The sequence below is a fragment of the Bubalus bubalis genome, chromosome 2 (genome assembly GCF_019923935.1).
Source record: "Bubalus bubalis isolate 160015118507 breed Murrah chromosome 2, NDDB_SH_1, whole genome shotgun sequence".
Lineage (NCBI taxonomy): Eukaryota > Metazoa > Chordata > Mammalia > Artiodactyla > Bovidae > Bubalus > Bubalus bubalis.
Window position 1 is genome coordinate 73,850,551 of NC_059158.1, and position 16,040 is coordinate 73,866,590.

A 16,040-nucleotide genomic window follows, 5' to 3' on the forward strand; every position below is an offset into this window, starting at 1 on the left:
ATATGATGGTGGCGTGGGGAGGAACTGGAGGCGCGGTAGAAAATAGGGTCAGGGTCTCTGGCTGCGGTGGAAGCTGACGGAACAAATGGAATGGAGAACCTGGGACTTGGAAGTCTTGGCCTTTTCTGTCCTCTCTGCCCCTTCACACTCCCGCCACCCCCCACTTTTTCCCGATGGGGCGGGGCTGAGGTGCGGTGCAGATTGATTCTCGTATTTTCCCCCATTTTTTTTTTTTTTTAACATTACTGGGTAGACTAGAGAATCGTAGGGGTAAAACTTTTTTTTTTTTTAAATTGATGCTCTGGGGACCAGTACCGAGAGTGTGTGTATATGTGTGTGTATGTGTGTGTGTGTGTGGGGGGGGGGGGTTCTGTGTTCACTGGTTCAACTGACGCTAGAAGGAGGGAGAGAGCTAAAGAGATGGGGACTATTTTTGTGCCTTTATATCGTATAAAATTATCTTTGCCTTTGCTTAATGAAGAGTTTTAAAACTGGCCAGGCCAAGAGCAAAACTACTATGAATATGATGGAGTAAAAGGGATTACTCCTGATGGACTTTAGGCTATTGACTAATACCTATTATTATGTGAAAGTAACAATTTCTAGGGAATTTTAAAATTTGGAGACAGTAACAGTAGATACACTTAATGTATAGATTTGAAATCAGAACAAAAACTGTTGCACTGAGCACATTTTTTGTCCTATCTGAAGAAATTTATAACCACTGTCAGTCTCTCTAGGCATTATCTTAAAGCCTGTATTTTTGGTCTTTTGTACCAAAACTATGAAGGTGAGAAACTTCTTAGAAAGTCATCCCTATATGGTTAGGTGCCCTAAAAGACAAATATAATAGCAATTATATTTTGTTATTTAATTGATTACACTGACTTGAAGAATCAACTAAAAACACTGTTCTCAAAACTGCAGGAACATCATTGTAAAGTATGTTAAAAAAAATAGAGATGCCTTTCTTCAGATCAAACAATTAAGGCCATCGATAATTGGATCCTAATCTCTGTAAAATAATCTGTAAGGGTAGTCCAGATTTACAGTGCTGTGTATGCTGCTTCCCCAAGACATGTTTAATCTTACTCTGAGAGGATGCTGCCGCCGTTAGGTTTTTAACTAAAATATAATATTGTAATTTAGAACATAAGTGCTTGTTTTTTAACTGTCATTAAGGACGGAGCTTTCAGGTGCTTTTGTGCTTAAGTTTTTAAGGTACATGGTACCTTCTGCAGATTTGATTGTATTTTCTAGAAGTTCTTTTTTTAAAACATCTTATTAGAATGTTTATTTCATATTTGGGGCACTATATTATCTATTAGATAATGTAATCCAGAAATTCCTACATTTACTTTACTTGGAATATTTGTTTTGTGTTTTAAAACTAAGATTAACAGCAAAAATGATTGTGTCAGCTCTTTCATAAATTGGAGTATTTGTATTTAGGATTTAGAAGCTATATGAATTTCGTTTTTAAAAATGATGTACTCTGCCTCAAATTTCTACTACCTATAATTAGTATTAACTTTCAATTAATCATCTACATTTTTTCTACTTAAATTTTTGTATTTTGGAAAAGTTGGGGTTTAATGACTTGTATATTCTCTGTTGGTAAATTGTTGTTAGATCATATTAAATCAAGTAAACAGTCCTACTGTACGTGCTGTTTCCACTCATTTTTGTTTTCAAGCTCTTCCTTCCATTATGAAATAAAGACTATAAGCTGGTACTTCTTTCTCTTTAATAGTCTTACTGTAATGTCCTCCAACAAGATAAAGTAGTTGAAGTCTCCCTATTTAAAACCAGATTTCCACCAGTCTCTCATTGAAAACCCAGTGAGTAGCAATAATTTGTTTTTTAAAATTAATACATAAAATGTTATTCTAGGCTCTAATTAAAATGTACTGTAAATAAAACAAATTAGCAGTTATAGTCAGAAGTTTAACTTACTATATTTCTGTTTATCTTATTCTCATACCTATTCCTTAAGACTAAGAACATACATAAAATTCCTCATGTTCTCTTAATGGAACTTAACGAGGAGGTAGTAATAGTATTCACCATTCATATCTAGGGGCCAATCCCACAAAACATCTTATTTCTGTTTCTTAAGGTTAAAAAGTTAGTGTAAGGTATAGTTTCAAAGAAATTTAAGGAAGTTTGTGGATTTTTAAGGCCAACAATAATTGGAATTATTTTACATATATATTGTAATTGTAAATACATATTATTACTTTCACTTAATTCTTTTTAACAAGCTTGAAACTGATACATCATTTACATTTTTATTTTTAGTGATGCTTTTTTTTCTCTTGGAATTTTGTTAATTGTAGTAATTAAAAACATTTTTTGCAACAAGAAGGGATGTAAATAAATGCTTTGGGGGCTAGGCCTATTCACCCATGTCTGCAGTCTGTCTTAACAAAGATAGTGATTCTCAGTCATTTTTTCTGTCACAATATCCAAGGAATAGAAAGCACTCCCAACAGCTGTTGTTGTTTAGTTGCTAAGTTGTGTCCAACTCTTTGCAACCCCATGGACTGCCAGGCTCCTCTGTCCTTGGGGTTTCCCAGGCAGGAATACTAGAGTGGGTTACCATTTCCTTTTCCAGGGGATCTTCCCAATACAGGGATCAAACTTGTCTCTCCTACTTGGCAGGCTGATTCTGTACCACTGAGCCACCTGAAAGCCCAGTCCCAACAGTAATAGTAGCTTATTATCGGAGAGATTCTCAAGATTGGTAGAGAAAGACAAGGAGAAGGCAATGGCACCCCACTCGAGTACTCTTGCCTGGAAAATCCCATGGACAGAGGAGCCTGGTAGGCTGCAAGTCCATGGGGTCGCTAAGAGTCGGACATGACTGAGCGACTTCACTTTCACTTTTCACTTTCCTGCATTGGAGAAGGAAATGGCAACCCACTCCAGTGTTCTTGCCTGGAGAATCCCAGGGATGGAGGAGCCTAGTGGGCTACAGTCTATGGGGTCGCACAGAGTCAGACTCTACTGAAGCGACTTAGCCCCAGCAGCAGCAGTAGCAGCAGCAGAGACATGTGGAAATGATTGTAATTGGCAAAAGCCAGTTGGTAAATCACCAGGTGTATTTTGGTATTTTATGGCTACCTTAATAATGACCTTAAGTTTATAAATATGTTCCCTAAACATTCTTAAGTTTGCCTCATGGAACCTGAATCTTTGACATTCCAGTTTTATAACTTAGTTTTTTTCTAATTCTATTGTTTGGGTAAGTGAGTTTCCTTTTATTTATTGGATACTTGCTAGGATAGTGTTACCAGAAATCACTGAACTGATAAAATTGTAATACTGTGATTTCTGTGCAATCCAGTTATCATTTTCTTCTACTTCACCAATCCCACTATAAACATTTCAGTGAGACCTTTCATTTCTTCCTGATGATTCAATTTAAAGACCATACTTCTGATATTTGTGCTTTTGATTTCTTTACTAATTATTTACTATAAGTACAACATCATTTCTCAATCACAATGTTGAGAGTCACTGGTATCTTTTATCTTTTGTAAGATAGATTTTAATGATTGTGAAATATGGATGTTGGAATGAGGGTTACTTCTGAGGTAGTATCTCTTTCATTTACTTGAATTTTGACATACTTTGTATGGTGTTGGAAGATGTAAGCTTACTAGTGTTGTTATGGGAATTGTACATAATCTATATCTTATTTGTGTCCTCTTCATAATGAAAAATTATTATTGATATACTCCTGAATGGTGATTATGAATTATTTTAATTCTTGCTGAGCTGTGAATTTCTATTTAATCTTTTTATTCTTTCAGAGATAAGTTTTTAGTGAGGAAAAGCAGTGATCAAGAGGCACATTTTGCTCATCTGCCTTGAGCAAAAACAATGCTGGAGATGTTATTTCACATAACTCATATGATTACCAAGTCCAAAATAATGTTATTGGTAAAAACTTGGATTAGCACTGTTCACATTCATAACCATTAATCTGTAAGTTCTTTGTGTTTATATATTTATAATCTTGTTCTATTGTAATTTTAAAATTTAAAATAAGAACTTGCTTACCTTGTATCACCTACGAAGTAGAGGTCTGGGAATAATCAAGACTCACTTGAGAAATGAAGTTTGACTTAAAAATTGGACTACTGTTATTTTTATTAAAGAATATTTTGAGACATTGGGCTAATTTCACTATTCACATACAGCTATCCCTCAATATCTGTGGAAGTTTGGTTCCAGGATCCCCTGTGGATACCAAAATTTATTGATACTCAAGTCCCATATATAAAATGGCATTGTATTTGCATATAACCTAAGTTCATCCTCCCATGTTCTTTAAATCATCTCTACATTACTTATGATACCTAATACAGTGTAAATGCTGTGTACATGGTTGCCAGCAGGAGACAAACACAAGATTTGCTTTTTAGAACTTTCTGAAATTTCTTCCCCCCCATTTTTTTTTTTTTTTTTGCCACACTGCTTGGGATATTGGAATTTCCCTGACCAGAGATTGAACCTGTGCCCCCTGCATTGCAAGCACAGAGCCTTAACCGTTGGACCACCAAAGAAGTCCTGTTCCCCCAAATGTTTTTGATTCAAGGTTTGAATCCATAGGGCCATCTGCACTCATAATGTACTTTCATGAATACAGTATTGAGAAAAGTCTATGATGCTCTTCATGTATCCCATCAACTTTGAGGAATTTCATCAAAACTTTGGTATACTCTTGGGAGTGGTGATATGTATGAAGAACATCTGTCATGTGTGCTGTGCGTACGTATGCGAAATTTGCCAGGCAAGAATACTGGAGTGGGTTGCCATATCCTACTCCAAGGAATCTTTCTGACTCAGGAATCGAACCTGTGTCTATTGGGTCTCCTGCTTTGGCAGACAGATTCTTTACCACTGTGCCACCTGGCAAGTCCCATGTCTGCTGGGAGTGGGCAACAATTAAAAACTACTGCTTTCATCCTTAAAGCTGAGCTTATATTTTTCTCACTTCCTTACACTGATGAACTAAACATGTACCAGATAACTTGAGGGGATACCATCAAATTCATGGGTTAAAGATTAATAAAAAAAAAAGTCTGTCTAAAAATTTAACTAGTTCTCACCTTCAGACTTTAAAAACAAAGGAGGTAGTAAGATTAGGATTATTAGGAAAATGTACATTTAAAGTCAAAATAAAACAGTAAAATTTATAATAAACTGAATAGATACTGTATGAGTGCTGTGCACTGTACTTAATGTATTTTACATATACAGTAATTTCACTTTTTTTGGACAATCCTGAAACTAGTATATTTTTCTTACTGGAGAGTTTAGTAGTGAAATCATACCATTTAAATTTTTCCTAGCTTAGAAATTCAAAGAATCTTAAACCTTGAAAGGAGAATGAAGTCCTTCTAGCTTACAGCTTCAGGTTTTCAGCTTCTTAGGTTTAAGTTTATTATGACTATACTGCTGTTCCCAGTGTGAGCTCTAGGATCATTTCTTGGCATTTTTTTTTTTTTTTTTTTTTTGGTGCTTACCAAGATATGAGAAGGAAATTAGATCACAGAGAAAACTCTAATAAATCTTTGCAGTTCCTTGGTCTGCAAGCCTGTCCTCCTGAGTCCCTACAATTTTTGCTTTATTAATTTTCTATTCCTCATCAAAAATAACCACATACTTTGCATTATAGAACAACTGAAATTTATCTCACAACTTTTGTCAGAAGTCCAGCTGGGCCCTCTTTTTAGGGCCTTACAAAGTCTAAATCAGTATGCTCACAGAGCTACATTTTTGGGGGAGGGGGGAGTCTCTGAGGAAGAATCCACTTTCCAGTTCATTTGGATTGTTGACTGCATACAGTTACAGGACTGCCGTTCCTCTTGCCTCGTTGACTTGTCAGTTGGAGCTGGTCTTCACTTGTAGAAGCTAAAATGCTTTCAGTATTGCTGCCTCAAGTAATGGCAAGTAAAGTCTATCTCTTGCTTATCTCTGACTTCTGCTACTGTCAGAATCTGACAGAGAAAGTTCTCTGCTCTCACTGGGTCATGTGATCAGATTGGCCCATTTGGATAACCCAGGATAACCTTCCTGTTTCAGAATCTGTGACCATTTTTATATCTGCAAAGTCCATTTTGCTCTGTAACATAACCTATTCATAGATTCCAGGGGGGTTGGGGTGGGGACATCTTTGGGCAGCCATTCTGCCTAGTATACTCATATTCCTGAAAATAAATTTGATGAACTGTGTACTCTTGCACATTTCTAAGTTGATTCTTAAAATTTTTCTTTGTAAGTTTAGTTTTAGTTGGCTTAAAACTCATCATTCAGAAAATGAAGATCTTGGCATCCAGTCCCATCACTTCATGGCAAATAGATGGGGAAAAAATGGAAATGGTGTCAGATTTCATTTAATTGGGCTCCAAAATCACTGTGGACAGTGACTGCAGCCATGAAATTGAAAGATGCTTGCTCCTTGGAAGAAAAGTTTTAAAGCAGAGACAAAAAAGCAGAGACATCACTTTGCTGACAAAGGTCTGTATAGTCAAAGCTATGGTTTTTCCAGTAATCGTGTGTGAATGTGAGAGTTGGACCATAAAGAAGGCTGAGCGCCAAAGAATTTATACTTTCAAACTGTGGTGTTGGAGAAGACTTGAGAGTCCCTCGGACAGTAAGGAGATCAAACCAGTTGATATTCTTTGGAAGGACTGATGGTGAAGCTTCAGTACTTTGGCCACCTAATGTGAAGAGACAGCCCATTGGAAAAGACCCTGATGCTGGAAATGATTGAGGGCGAGAGAAGAAGCGGGCAAGAGAGGATAAGATGTTTGGATGGCATCACTGACTCAATGGACATGAGTTTGTGCAAACTCTGGGAGATAGTGAAGGACAGGGAAGCCTGGCATGCTGCAGTCTATGGGGTTACAAAGAGTCAGACACAGCTTAGTGGCTAAACAACGAGTTGAAAATAAATTTTTCAAGATATTGACACCATTCTAAGTACAGTTGATTTTTGATGAACACAGGTTTGAACTGCATGGGTTGACTTACGTGGATTTTTTTCAGTAGTATATACAATATTACTGCGTCACCTGCCAGTAGTTCACTCTGTGGGAGCAGAACTGCGAAAGTGGAGGATCCACATATACAGAGGACGTCTCTTCAGTTACAGTCGGGTTTTGGACTGTATGGAAGATTGGTGCCCTGAGTTGTTCGAGCGTCAACTGTGATCCTTAGTGATTCGATCTGTCATTGGTTTAAAAACACAAACGACTTAATTCACCTTTAACAATTGAGCATTTTTATTGTTCCTTTTTCTCACTGAACTTATAATTAAGAATAATTTTATTTGAATCCAGGGTATTTTAATGCTTTAAACTATTTTGATCACATCACCTTATCCTACTTCTTTGCAACAAATATAAATTGAACTTTACAGAGTTTCCTATTGATTTCCTCTTTTCTTTGTTCTCATGAAGCTCACTCTCAGGACAATGCATTTTTCCACAGTATTTTGAGAATAGAAGAGGCAATCATTAAATGAAAGGGTTTTTGTTCCTGTCATCACATTGTTCAGTACATCTGAATTCAAAACATTCCTCAACACAAGGCACAACACCATTCTTAAAAAGCCATGCTTTGCTTTAACAGCACTATTTTAAGGGTGCCTTGATTAATGGAGGCTTTAAGACACCCTTATTTTAAATCATCCCCTTGTTTTGTTCCATGGAGATTTTTACAATCCAGGGCAATGCATTGTAATAATATTTGATATGGCTAAGAGGTATGGGTTTCTTTTCAAGTATGGAATTAAGAGCACTTAGGAAAAGCAGGCAGGCAGATTATTATTAGGAACGCAAACAGGGAAGTTGAAGATACAAGAATTGATGTTCTTAAAACATGTCTTCACTTATGAGTCCCTTGAAAAGTCTTAGTGTATCTGCAGTAATACAAACACCTGTCTGAATGTTGCTGCCTTGAAAGTCTATTCCCCCAGCCACCTAGCCCTTCTGCTCCCACAAGGCTGGAAGCTAGCTTCTCTCCCAGAATCACCCTTAAGTAGAATTAATTCCTTTCTCACACTAATGTCTACCTTTTTGGGCCCTGTTCCTTGGCACAATTTCTCTTTCCTGAATACTTGTCATTAGTAGTGTTTGTCCCCTTTAGCAGACAGAGATCCTACCCCTTACCTACAAGTCGATTTTATCCAAGTATAAGACACGCATACACAGTAGCTGGGGTAGGGTAGTAGTGGTAAAGGAGAGAGTCCTTACATTTGTGCCCTTCAAGTTACAAACCTTTATTTTTAATGTTTTTCAAAGTCTAGATAATTAGCTTAACCTTGCATGCATTAAACATGAGCCCTGTTTGGCAGGTTCAGCTGGCTGGCTTAATGTTGCTTTTGCTTGAAGTAAAGATCATAAGGCTATCTTGCTGCTTTCTAGATATAAGTTCCTGGTCTTTTGTAAGCAGCTGATGAACTAAATGCAAATATTCAATAGGAAAATCTGAAGCCATGCTTAAGCATTTCCATGAAAGAAATAATTTGCAGAAATTTATCTCGCTCTGGAAGATGTGAAACTTTGAGCTATCCCACAGAGCCATTTGTCCTTTGAATTGCTGCTCCTTTCATAGTCCCTATTTTATATTTGTCTAGCAGAATACCCTCTTCTGGTCCCTTTTCCTTTAAGGAACAGTCTGTATATAAAACAATTTTGTTGCCAGCTTTGAAATAAGAGTCATTTTCGCTTTTGGTATTTGCATCAGAAGTTTTAAACATATTAAGGCCTTTTCAGCCAACCTTACTCAAGGTAAAGTACAAGTTCTCTTTTCAACAGTTTGTGCAATAAGGAAATGGAGCTCCAAATTCACACTTGACTCTCACGTATGGGAGCTCAGCACTCAAATGTAGAGAAAAGTTGATTTTCCCTTTAACTTTGTTCAGGAACAAAGTTCCTGCCTTTTCCTAATGCAGTTAATAACTGAGCTTTCTGGCAAGTTCTTACCCAGTTTCACCTTAGGCACTCCATTACTTACCTAATGGTCCCGTGTAATCATTTTTATGGAAAGTTTATGGAAAACCTAGTGAGATTATCCTTCCAAACCTTAGCTATTTAGGTTGTTTCTTTACTCTGGTCTTCAGATACAGATTGGTCTTGCATATTTAGAGAAGTCCTTATTAACATTGGTCTTGCTTCTTGGCTGCTGGCAGAACTATCTACTTTTGAAAGCTCCCATCAGTGGACTGATAAGGCATCTCTACAAGGTATCCAACCATCTTCCATTTTAGAACAACCAGAGTATGATGATAGAAAAAACTAATTATCCACCAATATTCATTCTCGTCTTTTTTCCTTATTGTAGATGCTCCATTTCCCCCCACCACCACCTTGAGCATATGATGAAATAAAGAATGTATTTCCCAGCTTCCCTGCTAGCTCTAGCCATGTGACTTAAGTTCTGACCAGAATAGAGGTTTCCTGTAAAATTTCTGAAAAGTGTCCTTGAAAGGAGGCTATCACTCATCTCCCCATTTTCCTTCTTGTCATCTGATATGACGGTTAGACCTTGAGCAGTTATTTTAAGCCATGATGGAGATGCCACATGTTGAGGATGGCAAAACTGCAAAATAGAAGGAACCTGGGTTCCTAATGGTCATGGTTCTGACTGCCTGTTTTCATGTGAGAAATAAACTTTTGACTCACTTAAGCCATTGTTATTTTGAGTTTTCTCACTCACAGCTAAACCTAATCCTAGCTGATACAGGTGTAAAAAAGTCAAGTTGTTTCCAAATAAGAACCACATAAACTGTTGTGTAAAGCACACGGATACAGGAGGAACTATTAATATGTTCACTCTAAGAATTTTGCTGCTCAGATTCAGCACTGCCATTTTACAGATCAGCTATGACTACCTCTCCTTTCTGTTACATTAAAAAGTTTTATTTTTCTCTTTTCACCAAGACTCCATTGCCATGCTTCCATCCTTGAAACTATTACACCTCTAATAGGTGGCAGTGTGCCAGGAGTTGTGGGAGGCCACAGGATAAGTATCTTCCTGGAAGATTTTTGAGGGAACCTTAATTTTTATATTAAATAATGGAATGGAAGGCAAAATTCACATGCACTTTAAAATGTAAAATAACCATTTATAAATTTTTGTAGTGAAGTTATTTAGCTCTTGCAGAGTAATGAGTTTTCTCTTTTCTGTCTCTCCTTTGCCCTAAGGATATTTAGATGGAAGCTTGAGAAGCACTGCTTACTTGATAAGAGCTGACAGATACCTGGCAGCAGAGTAGATAAAGCTCATGGCCTACCAGCTAGAAAGGTAAGAGATTTTAAGTTTTTACTGCAAAAGTGGCCTTTTATTTTGTGATTGTCTCTCAAATATTATTAAAGAGATATTTCCAGACAGCAATCCTCAGAATGTTAGTGTCCTACTGTATTGACTATTGTTTAATTAAAAAAAAATTCTGAGGTTTGGCAGATTTGGAGATGTCCTTTTGGAGCTACAATGCATATCAGCATATAAAAGCACACCAAAGACTTTACATAAAAGTACATAATTTTAATTCAAAGGGTCCTAACTTGTCTGACTAGGGAGTCCTTTATAGCAAAGGGTCCCAGTATGAAAGTCGCAACTCTTGTAGGACTTTATAAGGATAGTAACAGGAGTTAATCCTTGAGATATTTTCTATATTTTAAAAACAATTTGGACAGAAAGTCCTACTCTCTTGGATGTGCTCAATAACTGGATTACTAAAAGAGACATTTGAAATTACAGGGTATGGGGAAAGTGGAGGGAGGAAGATCAGTGGTGAGTGGCATTAACTAAGAAACAGATGCAAAACTAATACAATTATGTAAAATTTAAAAATAAAATAAAATGAAAAAAAAAAAGAAACAGATGAATGGGAAGTAAGAGCACTCTAGGATGAGAGAGTGAGCTGATTAAAGTTTGCATTACTACAGCCAGAAAATCAAGGTATCATAAGAATGCGGTGGGTGTCAGAGGCCAGTCCATGCAAGGGTCTCCAGACACCGTTAAGGGTTAGAGACCTAACCATAAGAGCATAACTTCTCCTTTCCTCTCATTTTGACTGGCATTGTTTGAGTATAAATCATCATTCTCTTTCCTGAATCTCAACGTTTGTAACTGATTTTCTTATGCATGGTGTTACTCTCACTAATCATCCTCCACACTTCTATTAGTGATGTTGCAAAAATGCCCCTTTGATGATCTAAATCACCTATTTAAAATCTTTACATTTTTATTATTTAATTCTTTAAATTCTTTTAATTCATTTTTTAATTGCTTTATAGAATTTTGTTATTTTCCATCAAACCTCAACATGAATCTTCCCATTTTTAATAGCAAGATTAAGCAAACTTCTTTGAAGAGCCAAATAGTAAGATTTTAGTCTTTATGGGGGTCACATATAGTCTCTATTGCTTCTTTCTCTCCTCTGCCCCTCCCACCCCACACACACCCCTCAACTATTTAGAAAGTTGAAAAACTTTTAAAATTTTGGCACAGGGCCATAGTTTATAACCTCAGGGTAGGGGTCAGATAAGGAAATAAGGTTGGACTCCAGACTCTTTGCTCGGGTACTAAAGGCCCTTTGAAATTTGCTTCCTGCTCTGGCCCCAGCTCTCTTCTTCTTCAATCACATAGCCCATAGTTTAGCCATTAGAGGTTCTTGGAGATCCATCCTTCTGTGTATTTTGCTATTTCCTCTGCCCAAAACATCATCTCTTTTTTCTTTGAGAAGACTTAAGTCCAGGCATTAGTTCCTTTAGTACCCTTCACAGATCTTTTGTCTCTCCAGGGTTGGTTATGTACTTGTCTTAATGACGGGGTAGAATATCAGATAAATTTAACTTTAGAGAAAACAAGAGCTCATACTCAGTATAGAAAAGATTCTCACTTGACCCAGTCACAGAAAGCATCAGGCTTCATAGAAACCTCTTTCACTCATCTTGGCTACATGGTTTTTTGTCCCTGTTTTCTGTGCCTGCTCCATTCTGGCTTTCATTAATTTCTTATCAGTATGAACATGACTGAAGGTGTCTGTGAATCCTGAGTATGATTTTAAATGTCTAATGTATAGCTCTGGTTGACTTTTTTTTTTAACACATTTCTTGAAGAGGTAATCTGATTGGCTTAACTTACTCAGATGTGTTTCCTGGTTTACCTGAATGAAACAGGTATGTCGGGTAATGGAAATATAGGATTGCCCTTTGCTGGCCGTCTGGCTCTAAGAGGGGATTATGGGTGGGGAAGAAAGGTAACCAGCTCTAGTATACTCCCTGTTCCCCTGTGTTCCCATAGCACCTGTGTATATCTTTATTATTGTATGTATATCACTAAATTAGTATTACCTTTTTCACTTGTTTGCCTTCCTTACTAAACTAATTTTGAGGTCAGGAAACATACCTTATTCTTAATGCAGTATCAGGTACAAATAGTCAAATATCTTCAAATAAATTTCATAAAATATATTTGTATTAGAAATGTTTTGGGAATTCTGCACATCATAGGTCACATTAAATATTATCTGTATTTCAGAAATCTGCTTTGAAGCTTGAGTACATGCTTTAAATGTAGAGGTTACAACATTTGTAGTTCTATAACTAGAAGATGAATAAAATTCATATTTTAGAATGTAGTGATTTCTGAAATTAACCACCAGAAACGGATTCACTTCCCCCACTTCTGTTTTCAATGATTCATTTGCTCATACTAGTTTCTATGAAGTGATTTCCTTTTTACTTGTTTTTGATAGGAGATCTAAGAAAAGCAGATATTTTTATCAGTTGTATCATTTGAATGATATAATTCAAAATGGCATGGGAATATTGATATTACAGGGTAAAGGATTGTCTATCTTAATATGTTTAATATTGTCTATCTTAAAATGTTTAACCCACATTTCATGTTTTAAACAAGGGAGTTGCCTATAGGACAGCTAATTGTCTAAATTTTAGTCACCTCTCAAGTCTTTATTCAGATACAGAAATTATTATTCTGTTTGCTCTTAACTTTCAATATAGAACATAGTTTTTCTGTTTTTTGACACAATATTAAAGTTATAATCCAGAAACAATCAGAGAATTGTTAAGAGAATCTGTATATTTTAGTATATTCTCTTAACTACTGCTAAAAGTTACATGATGCTAATTATATAATGGTTATATGTGAATTATGATAGTGCATGTTATTTCTATACACTTTAAGCTCCTTCTGTAAGTTTTTCTGTTTTTATTTTTAGTTTTTTTTAGTTCAGAACCTTTTAAGATAAGTTGCTAGCATGATGTCCCATTCCTGCAAATACTTTATTTTCTACAATAAGACATTCTCCTCTTAAATCATAATACAACCATGAAAATTAAGTTAATTTCAAAATATTGCTACCATCTAATCTGTACATTATATTTAAGTATTGCCAGTTATTCCAATAATGTCTGTCCTTTATAGCAAACAGATTCAGTCTAGAATCTCATGTTGCAGTTAGTTGTCATGACTCATTGGTCTTTTTCGATCTGAAACAGTTCCTTGATCTTTCTTTGACTTGGACACTTTGAAAATTATGGGCCAGTTGTTTTGAGGGGATTTACCTCAATTTGGGGTTGTGTAGTATTTCTTCATGATTAGATTGAGATTATGTGTCTTTGGCATGACTATCATGAAAGTGATGCTGTGACCTCCTCATTGCAGCCCTTTGGTTGCAATGATATGGATACTGATTTTTCTTATTTTTAGTATTGTTAACTTGTATCACTTGAGTAAAGTGATGTTTGCCAGGCATTTGTACTGTATATTACTCTTTTGCCTTTAGTAATTAAAATGTATTTTATGGGGAGATAGTTTGAGAGGATGTAAGTATCCTGTCTAATCAAACTTTCAGTTTATTCTTCTATATTGGTATATATCTTTTATATCAGATTAATGAAATCCTATTTTATTTATAATATCTATTACTGTCATTTATTTTGATTCTGAAATTGTCTGAGATCTAGCCACTTTCTGACTAAATCCATAGTATTCCTTCTTTCTTGCACAAGATACTTAAGGCCCATCGTGTATTTTTCCTGCTTCAGCCCTGGAATCAACCAATTCTTCAAGGATCCCAGGTTCCTTTTGGTTGAAAATGGCATTTTGACATCAAGGTCTGGGTGCTAAGTGGGCTTCTTGCTTATGTGATATCAGTGTTCCTAGGCCCTCTCAGTGACACAGCTAGGGAAGTATGTGAATATATGTGCATATTTATACACATATTATCATCTGTGTTTCTGTATGTTTACATTGAAAATCATGAGTTCATACCAGTATCTCTAAATCTCATCATCAGGATTTATTCTGTGTAATTATTTTCATCCTCTGTATAGTGTTGCCTATTTTCATCCACTGTATCCTTGAGAAATTCACTTATTCATTCATTACCTGCGTTACATGTAATGAATTGCCTGTTGCCACCAGGCCTTTTCCTCTCAGCAGGTAGGTATCCTCTTGCTCGGCCCTGATATCCTGTCCTGGGCTGATGCCATCCCTGTTCTTTACCTCACATGGATGCCTCCTCACCCTTTTGGGGCACTGACATCCCACATCAGACTGCTTCCCCCTGCCTGCATAGACAGATCTTTCCTCACCTAATTCAGTCTCCTGTCCAGCCCAACCTCCTCCCCCCACGAGCACCTTTCTCTTCTTGTCCAGGTTCCCACACTCTGTACTTAGACAGGCTGCTCCCTCAATGGCCTGACTAATCTGTCTCCCGTGAAGATACCCTTATATATGTTTTTCCTTGGAAGGTTGTCTTTTATATTCATTTTAAATTACAAGAAATGGTTTGCTGGTTAATTTCAACCATTTCCTTCCTTTCATCTTTCCTTAAAGTGTTCTTCATTACAATTTTTTAATTGGCGTCTTATATTATGTGTGGTTTTATTTGATAATGGGTCTATTAAGTAACTCTACAAGTCCCCAGAGAGTCTTTCTGTACTATTTTTTTAAAGTGGTTTACATAAAATTGCTGTATAGTTGGTAAGCAAAGAATTGCAACGCAAGACAGTTCATATGCACAGTATAGCAAAGCTTGCCAGCTGGCAGGCACAGTATAGCAGGAGAAATTTCTCGTACCATTTTTTACCTTGAGTAAGTCATTTCACTGTTTAGGGCATCATTTGTAGTTTGCATAGTTAGGACTAGATCAGGAATACAATGAGGTAAATAATCAGAAATCCATGTTATAAGAAAGAGCCTCTGACCTGTATTCAAGAGAGAATTTTGGACTAACATTTTATTTTTTTGAATGGGCAAAAGACATAGATAAAGTTGATGTTTAAGGATACAAATTTGAAAGGAGTAAGCTATGGTGATCTAATTACAGTATAATGGATATAGACAACAATATTGTACTATAATTAGGTAATGTAAAATAAATATACATTGTCAGTTGTATTACAGCATACAAATGTATCAAGGTAGCATATTTTACACCTTGAATTTACACAATGTTGTATGTCAGATATTTTCCATTTTTTAAAAAAGATTGGGCAAAGGAAGCATTTTAGAGATTACAAAGAACCAATATATATATGAAAAGGTTCAACCTCATTTGTGTGTCAGGATATGCAACTTAAAAATTTTTTTCCCACTAATTTAACAGAAATGTTAAATATTCACTGTTGGTGTGGGCATTGAAAAATTAGGTCTTTCTGTATACTTACAGGTAAAGTAGAAGTCAGTGTTATGTATCTGAAGAGTTTTAAATTAAGTCTTAAAAATGTGCCTTCACCTTTGATATAGTAGTTTCAGTTCTAGAAGTTCATCTAATGGAAATAATTATAGATATTACACAAAGATTTGTCCTCAGAAATAGTCACTGATGATAAAAATCAGTAAGAGAACAGTTATAATAGAGCTCAGATGGTGAAGAATTCACCTGCACTGCAGGAGACCTACTTTCAATCCCTGGGTCGGGAATATCCCCCAGAGAAGGGAATGGCAACCCATACCAGTATGTGCTTGCCTGGAGAAACCCACAG

General features: G+C 36.2%; 1 protein-coding gene across 2 annotated transcripts in view; it reads left to right on the plus strand.

The window, feature by feature from the left end:
* Positions 1–16,040, plus strand: part of ATF2 (activating transcription factor 2) — an 84,546-nt gene that overhangs the window by 653 nt on the left and 67,853 nt on the right. For both annotated transcript variants that reach the window (XM_025274550.3, XM_025274545.3), the window contains exon 2: positions 10,224–10,323. The gene's annotated coding sequence lies outside the window, so the exon portion shown is untranslated. The remainder of the gene's footprint in view (positions 1–10,223; positions 10,324–16,040) is intronic.